Consider the following 13,023-nt stretch of genomic DNA (forward strand, 5'->3'; position numbering starts at 1 on the left):
AAGCGGGGCACTCAGGACGGGCAGTGACAGCCACACACAAAAATATTTATTTAGAAAACATTTCTATAAGTTTCTTGACAGGATTCACAAGATAAGCTTTCTGGCTCATAGGCCGTATGGTTACCGCCCTGTATGGTTCTCACACTGCCACAGGCCTATAGATCTACTAAGCCAGTTTAGACCCAGAAAGTTTAGAACCAGACGGAAGCATAAACTGGCTTCTGTTTTGCTCATGTCAAATGACCTATCACTTGTTACCCATCATAAAATAATTAAAAATAAAACATTATCAATACCTGCTCTTGGTTATATGAGAGAATTAGGAAAGCTTGGAGTATAAATGGCAGGAACTATTATAAATATATATACAGAACCTTCAATCCAGTAATTCAACTTGTGGTAATATACTAGATGACAAGCAGTTAAAAATCGCAAAGCTATACATACATACATTACAGCTTTGCCTCCACAGTGTCAAGCTGAAAACAGGTTAAAAGTCTCCCTTGAAAGCACAAGGTCCTGAGTTCGATCCCCAGTACTAAAAAAAAAGCAAAGTCTCCCAAGAGGAAACATATCTATATCTACAAATGTGTGAACGTTACAGAGCGCCGTAGCTCTCCATGCCCATTAGGATGGCTGCTACACCGAGCACGGTTCTATTGAGTTTACTCTGAGCCGGGCGCTGTGAGGAAATTCCTACCCGGATGGGGTTGCTGGGCAGTGCAGCTCCCAAAAAATCCACAGGTTCGGGAAGAGTCATTGGAGACCATGCTGACCTGGGTCAGGGTCCTGCTTGGGCGCAGGGGTGGGGACGGCCGGACACACAGGAGGCACCGCGGTGGGTCACCTCCGCCCCTCGGGGAGGCCTCGGCCCTGCCCGGCCGCGCTCCGGGAACTCAGGAGTTTCTCTTTTTTTTCGCAAACAGAGTTTGGATCTTCGATTTTTAAACCAGATGTGGACCACCAGCTCCAAAACGCCGATCTCCTTGGCAAACCGTTCTCTGGCATCCGGTTTCGGACAGGGGTCTCAGAAACGCCTGGGCCAGGGCCTTCAATTGAGAGGCGCTGAAGCTGGTGAGGCCGCCTGACTTCCACACTTCTCTGGTGCAACCTATTTGGTGAGTGAGCCTGCCCGACTCAGAGGTCTCCTGAGGCTCGGGTCTCTGGCATAGGCAGCTGTTTCTGGGATTCCGAAACCAAGCCTGGATTACTGTCTCCTAGGTGTTGATTTCCTGAGGAAGCTTTTGTCTGATTTCAAAGCCTGGGTAGGGTTTTTGGTTGAAGGTGTCAACGAGAATTTTCAATTGCTCGTCTGTGAATTTCCTGTGCTTGCCCATAATTATAATTTGTCTCGGAAGACTTGTTTGAAGAGCCATCCCGGGCCAAGTTGGAAGAGACCATCCATCCAAGGTCCTAGGAGAATTGCATGGCTATTATTATTATTTTTTAGTACCAGGTATTGAACTCCGGTCCTTGTGCTTTTGAGGCAGGCAGCAGAACCACTGAGCTAAATCCCCGGCCCACATGGCTATTATTTTTAAACATAATAAATATTGGTGAGGATATGAAGAAATGGGAACACTTGTAAACTGTTGGTGAGAATATAAAATGGTACAGCTGCTAACTAAACAGTTTGGCAGAGCCAGGTTAGCCTGGACTACGTAATGAGACCCTGTCTCAGGAAATAAATAAATAAACCACCCCAAAACAAACCAAAAAAAAAAAAGAAACACAATGACAGTTCCTCAAAAAATTAAACACAAGCCCAGGAATTTAGCTCAGTGGTGCCGCCACCTGCCCCTCAAGTGCAAGGTCCTGAGTTTGATCCTCGGTAAACGGAAAAAAAAGAAAAAATTAAACACAAAATTACATGAATTCTCATGTAATCTGGCAGTTGTACTTCTGGTATAAACCCAAAAGAACTGAAAGCAAGGACTCAAACAGACACTTATATGCCCATGTTCATAGCAGCGTGATTCACAGTAGCCAAAAGCACCCAAGCAACTATCTGTTGATAAACAGGTAAACAAAATGTGGCATATATACAGCAGAATATTATTAAACCTTGGAAAAGAATACTCCAACACCCCCACAACATCGTCTTCGTCTGTTGTATATGACAGACTGTGACAGATACCTCACAGCCAGGCGTGGTGGCACATGTCTGTAATACCAGCACGCTGGGGGACTGGGGTATGAGGATTGAAAGTTTGAGCCCAGCCTGAGCAGTTCAGCACCTTAACAAGACTCTGTCTTGATATAAAAATTAAAGAAGTGCTGGAGGTGTAGCCCAGTACAAAGGTCCTAGATTCACTCCCCAGTACCAAAATAAAGCAAAACAAAACAAAACCACAGACTGGGTAATTTAAACAATGGAAGTTATTTTGCTTAGAGTTCTGAACAATCTCTTTAATTTAATGATATATTTTGAGACCGGGTATCGCTATGTCATGTAGCCTGGCCTCAAACTAACAGTTCCTTCCACCTCTGCCTCTCAGCTGCTGTATCTGAGCTTAGAGGAACTCACACTGCACCCTGAGAGGCTCAGAGTTCTGAGGCTGAGAAGGCCAGGGTGGATGGGCCTCATCCGGTGATGTCCCTCTTGCTGTGTCCTACTATGGCAAGAGGCATCACAGATGGTTGTTACTGGATGGGGTAGGGACCAGCAGTCTTTTTTAAGCTCTTATTCATCCTGATCAGTGAACTGGTCAGGAAAACTGGTGGATGTGAAAGATTACTGTTTACTTTAGGGCAAAAATAAGAAAAAGAAGAAGCACAAAAGAAGTCCTCAGGGAGAAAAGGGTGCTTTGAAGGAAAAAACAAGCAACATCCTGCAAGCAGAACTAGCCTCTGCAAGGACAATCGGGCAGTAGCCCCCAGTCAATTGCTGCATCCTTTTATGTCTTCTTTGATAGTTGACCCAGGTGGTCCCACTTGAGTTTGTGCTAGGAGACTGACATCAGGTGCCAGGTTCCACGTGTTCTCGTAGCAGAAGATTGGCACCAGGTGCAGGGCTGGGCTTGATCCTGAGTCAGGCTTGGGTGCTACTGTTCTGCACCTGTGGTTAACAAGTCTTCTCAACTTGGAGGTTGTACCTGACTGCTCCAGCCACATTGCTACGCCCTCACCTCCTACTATGTGGTGACTGCACACATGTGAGAGAAGGATGGGAGCCAACTCATCCTTTTATCAGGAACCCACTCCATTAACCAGATCAGTTCACCTCTCGGTGGTGTTGTGTTAGGGATTAAGTTTCCATCACATGAACTTCAGGGAACAAATTCCAACCACAGCAAATCCAGTGAACCTTGAGGACATTCCATTAAGTGAAATAAGACAGCCAGAAGAGGAAAATACTGTATGATTCCATCTACATGAGGGACCAGAGTAGTCAAACTCACAGAGACAGAAAACAGAATGGTGTTTGCCAGGAGCCCGAGTGTGGGTAGTGGGGACTTGGCAGTTGAGTGTTTAATGAGTAGAGACTCAGTCTTGCAAGATGAAATAGTTTTGGAGATGTGTGATGTGATGGTTATAGACCAAAGTAAGTGTACTTAATGCCAGAGAACTGAACATTTAAAAATGGCTAAGGTGGAGTTGGACATGATACCACATGTCTGTGATTCCAGCAATCTGGGAGACTGAGGCAGAAGGATTCAAAGTTCATGCCCAACTTGGGCAGTTTAGTGATTTAGTGAGACCTTGCTTCAAAACAAAACAAAAGAAAACAAAAGTTAAGGTGGTAAATTTTATACTACAGGGGCTGGGGATTTAGTCAGTGGTTTTGCCACCTGCCTCACAAGGGCAAAGTCCTGAGTTCAATCCCCAGTACAAAAAAAAAGAAATAATTATACTACAATAAAAATTTTTCTGTGGAAAAAGGTTGTATTCTGGTTTCAAGATTTCACTTTATCATTATTGCCTGGGAAATTTGCTTTTGTGGTGAATCATTCAACGAGTCTTTAGATTCAATTCCCAATACCAGAAGAAAGGAAGGAAGGAAGGAAAGAAAGAAAGAGAGGGAGAGAAAGAAAAGAAAGAAAGAAGAAAGAAAGAAAGAAAGAAAGAAAGAAAGAAAGAAAGAAAGAAAGAAAGAAAGAAAGAAAGAAAGAAAGAAAAAGAAAAAGAAAAAGAAAAGAAAGAAAGACTGGGTGCAGGGGCATGTGCCTGTAATCTCTGCTATTTGGAAGGCTAAGGCAGGAGAATGGCAAATGGGAGGGAAGGCTGGCAGCATTGCACAGGACTCCTATAAAAAAAAGAAAAGAAAAAAAAAAGGAATGGGGGAAGGACAAAAAAAGATTATTATGAGGGCTGGGGACTTAGCTCAATGGCGCTGTGCTGGCCTTGCAAGCACAAGGTCCTAAATTCGATCCCCAGTGTGGAGTGGGGGTGGGGGATTATTCTGAAACACAAACATTGAGAACATGCAGCAAAATTCCTAGATGTCATTCTTCATGGTTGCTTCTTTTTTTGGATTCATTGTTTATAAAGTAGGAAGAGCAAAGTTCTTAAAAGCATCAAGGAGGATCTGTACATAAGGTCAATCACAAATGCAATTACAGGAAACCAGGTGGTGATTGAAATCATAAATTACTATTCATGTCTTTGTGGAGTAATTTTCCATGTTGGAATTTTGTTTCACATATTCTCAGCAGCTCCATTCCACTCCAAGAAGCTGCTTATAAGAACCTAGTAGACCAACCATGAGTGCCACAGCCCTAAAATCTAAAAGGACTCACATGGCTAGCTAAGAACTCTTAACTAGAGGTGATTTGGTTCATTCACAGGCCTGGAACAAAATGGTGAAAATACTTCCACTCAAAATAGGAACCAACATCTAAATGGAATCTTATCCCTTTTATTTTAAAATAAGAGGGCTGGAGGTGTAGCTCAGTGGTAGGATGCTTGCCTAGCATGTGTAAGGCCCTGGATTTGATCTCCAGCACCACAAGAGAGAAAAAGAATGTAAGCACAAATACAGATATGGGACTTTGGATTACTGAACACTGTGGTTTATGAAAGGAGCTCTAGCCAGGTGTGGTGGTGCACACCTGTGATCCCAGCACTCCAAAGGCTGAGGCAGGAGGACTGCCACAAGTTTGAGGCCAGCCTGGGCTACTTACTGAGTTCAAGCTCAGCTCAAACTACATAGTGAGACCCTATCTTGAAAAAACCAAGAAAGAGAGAGAGAGAGAGAATGAGAAATAAGAGAGAAAGTGGAGCTTCCACATATATAAAACAAAACCTTCACCAGCAATGGGCTACATGACAATACTTTATTTTAAAATTGGCTCTAGTGCAGCTACTTAGCATAGAATATCATCAGGATAGGGGGAGAAATAATGCAAACTTCCCATGAAAAAAATCCAAACACTAAGCCATCTGAAAGCAGGTAAATGCTTCCCTTTCTATCTGTTTAAATACGTACAAAGGTTACAGATCTAAAATTGTGAGTGTTGAGTGGGACCTTATGTAATGTGATCCAAGGAGTAGCTCACTTTGATTAAGGTCCTCATTTACAATCAAATAGTAAAGTTGTTCAAAAACATTACAAAAAGAACAAGAAAATTCTTGGTACTGAAAACCGTTATGACTGTCTGCTCTCTGACCACTTGTACTTCTGTTCTGATATAAAGTCTCTTAGAGACTCCACGCCATCTATTTTGGAGGTTTATTTAGACTAGTTTTGGTAACTTCATGCCAAAAGTACAGAAAAGTGTTGTTCCACTCTGACATTTGGTGAGAGATTTCTTGAATAAACTAAAGGGGCACCATGAATTTTTATTTCTGAGGTTTTTAAATTACTTTTAAATGCTACACTGAAGTGCTATATCACAAAAATATTATCTAAGGTCTTCCTGGTCTCTTTGTGACAGTTGATTTTAAATTATTCATTCCAGTCATTCCCCTGCACATAGGCATGTGTGTAGAATTGAGGCAGCATACTGATTCTAACAAATGGCACTCCTTGCTAGGAAGCCTCAGAAATCCATCTACAGCAATCTGGAGACTCAGTGAAAGCAATGCCAACCAATCAGTTGATGAAAGTAATCAGTTCCTGCCATCCAGCATAACTGAAAATGAGCATATGCTATGACCCAGCAACTACAGGTCTAAGTATAAACCTGAAAACCATACGCACAAGGAGATTTGTGCTAGGCAGCCCATTGCAGCTCTGTTTGTGGGAACATACCTGGAAAAAAGCTATAAGTCCATCATAAGGAAACTGGGTTGTTATTGGTGTAATTATGTAATATAATACTCATAGGCATTAAAATAAATTACTGTGTGCACTAACTTGCTCAATACAGGACACCAAGGCTCATTGGAAACTTGTCTCCAAAAGCAACCTCCACCAAGACCATTGCGAAAACTCAGAGGTCAAGAGAAAGATTAGATATATTATGGGAGGGTAAATTAGAATGTTTGGTTTCTTTGTGTGTTTTGTTTTGTTTTGTTTTGTTTTGTTTTGTAGAGAGGGTCTCATTATGTAGCCCAGGCTGGCCTTCAACTCATGGCATGAACCTCCTGCTTCAGCCTCCTCAATGCTGACATTACAGGTGTGTGCCACCACACCCAGCTAAACTAGGATATTCTGAAGGTTCCCATCTATTGTGTTTAACTTTTAGTTAAGCCAAAAATACATTCCCTATAACAGGCATGACACTGAAAACAGTACACCAAAAGGTTTAACTTAAGAGAGCTGAATAAAGGAATTACTTGCAAAAATATTGGCAGAGGTCAGGCATGGTGGCACATGTCTATAATCTCAGCTACTGGGGTGGAGGCACTGAGGCAGGTGGATGGAAAATTCAAGGCTATCCAGGGCAATTTTACAAGACCCTGAGTCCAAAATAAACGAAAACACAAACAAGGGCCAGGGATTTAGCTCAGTGGTTTCACTGCCTGCCTCGAAAGCTCAAGGTCCTGAGTTGATCCGGGTACCAAAAAAAAGCCTTGGCAGGGTTAAGGGAACTGAAAGGGGAAGATAACAATGAGAAGCCTTGACCTGTGTAGGTTCGGGTGGTGGAAACAAGAGATGGCTGCATCATGGTGGAGGGGCCTCCTGCAGGGACTGCACATGGAGTAGTCACAGCTCAGCTGCCCACAGGTAAATACCCCAAGCTCTCCTCCCATACTCCAGTCTTCTGCCAGTGTTTCCCATTAACTGACCCAACCATAGCCGGAAGTCAAGGGCACCTGAGGGTGTGAACAGCATCATAGAACGTGAAACGGGGGTGGAAAAAAAAAGCAGAGAATGAATCTTGGGGGCCAAATAGAAATTGAACCATCATGTCTTCTCAGGGAAAATGGAGAGAGGAAGTTCTTTTACATGCTAATAGCATGGTTTTGTTGGCAAAAATACAAATAACAGAGAGAATGGCTGAAGATGAAATACTCTTAAGACCCAAATCTATGTTTTATAGATATTAATCGATAACTTGTACAACAGTTCATCTCTGAGAATACTTGAATGCTTAGAAAAACGTTTGAAATAATCTTGCCCTTTGAAAGAGCACTGCAAGTGAAGTTATTCAAAGTTGGGCATTCTGTTGATTGTGTACTCTGTGTTAGACTGAGTGATTGGTAACATCTGCCTCACAAAATTTCCAAGCTAAAACTACTACATGCTGGTAAGAGTGAGAATTAATATGACCTTTCTTGCAGGTGTTTACAGATATAGGTAGACATAAATATAGATAGACATAAATATGTGTGTACAGATACATATATATTACAAAACATTTAGAAATCATTCAAATATCTATCAGTAAGAGAATGATTAATCTGATGACTGATCTTCAAGTGTCTCCCATTTCAAAGATGGCTGTCTATTCATTTGTGCATGCTAGGCACTTAAAAGACAACCCATACCCCTCAGTGTCTAGAAGAGAGAGTGCCTAGCATAGAGTAGGTGTTTGATAAATATTTGATCAATGATTTGTCTTTGTTTTTGTTTTTCTTGTTCCATTTTGTTGTGATACTGGGGATTGAACCTATGGCCTTCCCACTGAACTACATCCCCAGATCTTTCTGGTTTTTATTTTTAGACAGGGTGTCACCACTAAATTTAGTGGACAGGAAGTTCACAAAGTGCTGGGATTACAGGCGTGCACTGGTACACCTGGCTTTGATTAATCAACATTTTTATGACTCCTCTCTTGTCTTAGTCACTTTCCTTGTCACTGCCATCCATAGCTTAGAGGAGGAGAGGTGTATTTGAGCTCATGGTTTTTAAAGGATGTAGTCCACAGTAGGCTGGCTTTAAGGCAGCCAGGGCATGGTGGAAGGGTCTGGCAGAAGAAAGCTGCTTAAGTCATGGTGGTCAGGAAGCAGAGAAAGAAAGGAAAGATTTGGGGGATGCTCCAAGTTATGCTTCCCATGACCCACATTTTCCAAACAGACCCCACCTCTAACAGGACATTTAGCTCTGAACTCTTTATTGGTAAATCTACTGACGAGTATAGCACCCTTAATCCATTGTCAAGGAGTTGATTTTACTTCCTTAATATCTCTCAAATCTATCCATTTCTCTACTCCACTGGAAGGAGCAGAATCTTTTTATCCTTCGCCTGTATTTAAAATAGCCTCCTAATTGTTATCTCTGCATGTATTCTGGCCAATCTTACAATAAATTCTCAGCTTCAGAAGGTCATCTCAAAATGATCTGATCAAGTCACCCCACCCCTAACCTTTCAATGACTTCCAATTTATAGTAGTTTGGTAGCACTACCATAACAAAATATCATATATTAGGAAAGTTAAACAACACAAATATATTTTCTCAAAGTTCTGAAAATGAGAAGTCCAAGATAAAATGTCAACAAGCTTGGTTTTTTTCTGAGACCTCTTCTTGGCTTGTAGATGACCATAGTCTTTCTGTGTCACTTGGTTTCTGTTATGTGTATAACAGGTATGTCTGTGTCCTAATGCTCTATTCTTTAAGGAAACTAGATGGGATTAGAGGCCACCCAATTGACTTTATTTTACCTATATTATCTCTTTAAGAGGTCCCATCTTTGGACAATCATATGGAGGTTCTGCAGGTTTGGAGGTTCAACATGTGAACAGAAGAGGAGGACACAATTTAGCTCCCCTAGAATAGGACCAACATTAGGCCATGGCCCAGAATAAAGATCAACCCTGTGCAGGTTGTGCAGAAGATATCTGTCCACAGTTTATGTGGCTTCACCCATCTGTAGGATCCCTGGAAGCCCACCTGTATGGAAGCTCAAGGGCCCCACATGCTCCAGCTTTCAGGAGGATTTAGCAAATGTGAAGCACCAGAAGGAGCTCGGGACTATGAAAGGAAAGGAAAACCGAGCTAGGGATCCACCTAGATACCTCAGCCCAGCTGCATCCTTCTGCTGAAGGCCACAGCGACCTGCGGAAGCCCTCTGCACGTGGTGGCCAACTGCATTCCAGTAACTGCTACTTCTCTCTGCTCCTTCAACCTTTAGTGGCTGGTGACTGCCTGCTGGTATTAAGCCCAGGATAATCTCATCCCTCTTAACCCCAGGATAACCTCATCCCTTTTACCTTTACCAAACTCCACCCACACCTTGTAAAGAGACTAGTCGTTAAACTCTCCCAAATTACCCCACTGGATGTGTCATCAGCTTCCTGTCAGGCTTCTTATACCACTATAACAGCTTACTCGGTCCTTTGTGGTCTACTCCTTGCGAAACTCTCCACCCTCATCTAATACTTCTCAGTCTCAGCTACAGCCATGCTAGCCTGCTGCCAACTCTGTAGATAGGCCCACCAATATAAAATACTAACCAGCATGCAGTCCTGTTGTCTTTAAACTATTTTAAATGATATAAAAGCAATATCAGTAACATTTTGTTCTAGGTCAAGTCCTAGGAAAGCAGATGCTGAGGCAGAGATTTGGGAGCAGGAAGTTTACTGGGAACATCCTGAGATCTACACCTGCAAGGGCGTGAGCAAAGCAGGGCTGGGCAGAGTAGACCTAGGGCTGTGACGTCAACCCAGAAAAAGCCTCAACTAGAGTGTGGGAGCTAGAGCTGGGACAGCCCTCGAGCAGTGGGAATGGAAGCAGGAGGCTGGGCCTGTGTATACGTCCACCTAGACTGTTGCTAGAGTGAACTGCCCTGAGATAGGAAATAAGCAGGATTAGGGCAATTTCTTTCAGCAGAGGCCAGTCCTGAAGAGGGACTACATGGTGAGCAGACCCTAAAAGTGGGGAAATGTGTTTCCCAGTCCTGAAAGGAAAATCTGGGGGGATACCACAACATCCATCAAAAAATCCTATTGTAAGAACTTCTTGGCTATCATGGCTTTTCTCACAATAGCCCGCTCTGCTTCCTCCAGGCTGTACTTTTATCTTCCTTTCTCCTCTTTTGCTCTCTGCAGAGCCAGTTTCTCCCTCACTCTTCACTTTTACTTTTTCAAATAAACTTTCCCACTGCTTTAAAACAAATCTATTAAAAGGGGCCTGGGGGTGTGACTCAGCGGTAGAGAGCTTTCCTAGTGTAGGGGAGTCCCTGGGTTCAATCCCTAGCATGAAAAAAAGAATAAAAGAAAAAGAAAGGCATTGCAGAAGTAATTAATCATGTACATATTATTAAATGAAAAAGCAGATTATAAACCATTTTGTTGAAGTGTATGTTTGCATGTACAAATATTTGTATAAATGCATAGTGAAAAAAGACTAGACACATAAACATGCAAATGCAGGGTTTTTTTAATTCCTAGTGCCTTTTTTTTTTTTTTTTTTTTTGAAAATGCAAGTTGTTGTCACCAGTTGGTAAATTATAGGTGACTTATAATTTCCTCTTGGCACTTCTTTTTTTAAAAAATATTTTTAGCAATGAATGCCTATTGGTTATATAATCAGAAGGAAATGATAAATTTGGGGATTAAAAATATTATTGGGTTGAAACAGAAATGTTCAACTTGTTTGCCATGGAAATTCTTGCCTAATTAAAATTTACATTGGGCTGGGGATATAGCAAAGAAGGAAAGAGAGAGAGAGAGAGAGAGAGAAGGAAGGAAGGAAGAAGGAAGGAAGGAAGGAAGGAAAGAAAGAAAGAAAGAAAGAAAGAAAGAAAGAAAGAAAGAAAGAAAGAAAGAAAGAAAAAGAAAGATTGATTTACATATAAATCCAAAGGGGAAATGGATCCCAATGGACGTTGCCTGAGCCCAGTCTGCTCAGTTCACTCCTTCACCACTTTCCCCTCACACCCATGACTAGGTCCCTGCATGTCCTGTTTAAAAACTGCAGACCTTGTAGGCTGAAGGACCAATTTCACTACATGTAGAAGATTGGAAATTGATTTCAGAGACAAGCCTAAGTGCAGCCCACAAGTGCTATCTCCTCACCCATGTGGACGCGCCATGGCTGCTGTTCTGCCCTGATTGGGCTGCTCTATTTTCATGACCTGATGTCAGGTTTAGCCTGGGCTTGATTAAGTGTCAATGCTTCTGCATTTGTGCCTAATAGCAAATGGAAGAGCCATAGTCTGTGATCTTGTCAGAAATAAACCCAAACCCTCATAAAGGCAATTCTAGGACAATTGCCAAGACCTAGGAGCCCCACAACATGGGCTCACCTCAGGGGGACCCTGTGCCAACCACCTAACATCTTACTATTCCAGTTTCCTCATCCCTGAAAAGCTTGTCATTATGTCATAGCACTGACCACATAGAAATGTTGCAAATATTATGAGTAAATATATGCAAAAGTATTTGGAATAGGAACGTTGCCATTATTATTTTCTGTTCAATCCTTATCAAAAAGCTGTTAGTGGGCCAGGGATTTAGCTCAGTGGTTTCACTGCCTGCTGTGCAAGTGAAGGACCCAAGTTTGATCCCCGGTACTAAAAAGAAAAAACAAACAAAAAGCTGTTAGTAAAAAAGAATATTTAGCCAGGCATCGTGATACATGCCGGTAATACCAATGCTCTGGGAAACTGAGGCAGGAAGATCATAAGTTCGAGCCCAGCCTAGGTGACTTAGCAAGATTCTGCTCCAAAATAAAAAATAAACAGGTCTGGAGATGTAGCTCAGTGTAAAGGCCCTGTGTTCAACTCCCAGTATCTCTCTCTCTCTCTCTCACACACACACACACACACACACACACACACCCTGCTGCAGACAGGCAGGTCTGTGCACATCCTCCCGAGGTCCCGAGTCATGCAGAAGACACCAAATCACCCCACTGCAGACAGGCAGCCACCTGGTTCCACACTACAAAGATGCAGAGGACACCAGACCACTAGACCACGGTACTGAGTCCCGCTGCTCCCAGCCCAGAGGTAGGGGCTTGTGAGCCGCCATCCCACTGCTCCTGGTCCAGAGGAAGTGGCTTCCCAGTCACCATCCCTCCCACTGCTCCCAGCCCAGAGGAAAGGGCTTTTGGGCCACCTTCTGTCCCACTGCTCCTGGCCCAGAGGAAGGGGCTTCCAGGCCACCATCCCTCCCACTGCTCCCAGCCCACAGGAAAGGGCTTTTGGGTCACCATCCCTACCGCTGCTCCTGGCCCCTGTCCCACCTCTCTCAGCTCAGAGGACGTAATCCGTGCAGGCGCTAACAGCCCCCTGCCCCAGTCAAAATGAGAAAACATGTAAATGAGTCTCGAAACCAGACTTCCAGATCACCTACAGCAACCCCAAAGGGAAATGAGATCGAACACTCTGATATTCAACCACCTGGACCCACTCAACTGGCAACAAAAGGAGATCTGGAAAAAATAAAATCAGAAATAATTCCTCAGACAACAAGAGAAATTGTGCCCCTAGTGCAAGACATGATTAATAAATCTGGAGAGGAGCTCAGGAACATGATGGAATCCCTACATAAGAAACAAATGGAATCCATAAAACAGATGCAAATAGATTTCCAGGACATGAAAAACTCCATTGAAAGTCTACACAGCAGAATGAGCCAATGTGAGGGCAGAATTTCAAATATAGAAGATAAGATTGCAATTAGTGACCAGGAAAAGAAGAATTGCTTCAAAATTATAAGAGAACAGGAGAAATTAATCCAGCAGCTGCA

General features: G+C 42.8%; 1 long non-coding RNA gene across 1 annotated transcript in view; it reads right to left on the bottom strand.

The window, feature by feature from the left end:
• The window catches only part of LOC110344060 (uncharacterized), a 115,993-nt gene extending 111,965 nt beyond the window's left edge, over window positions 1-4,028 (bottom strand). Inside the window, exons 1-2 of the long non-coding RNA XR_015450330.1 lie at window positions 2,528-4,028; window positions 777-1,413 (exon numbers count right to left, since the gene is read on the bottom strand). This is a non-coding gene — a long non-coding RNA (uncharacterized LOC110344060). The remainder of the gene's footprint in view (window positions 1-776; window positions 1,414-2,527) is intronic.
• Between the last annotated feature and the right edge of the window lie 8,995 nt (window positions 4,029-13,023).

This window comes from Heterocephalus glaber, unplaced genomic scaffold (genome assembly GCF_053883595.1).
Source record: "Heterocephalus glaber isolate CG9 unplaced genomic scaffold, H.glaber_assembly_v1.0 deba00000942, whole genome shotgun sequence".
Taxonomy (NCBI): domain Eukaryota; kingdom Metazoa; phylum Chordata; class Mammalia; order Rodentia; family Bathyergidae; genus Heterocephalus; species Heterocephalus glaber.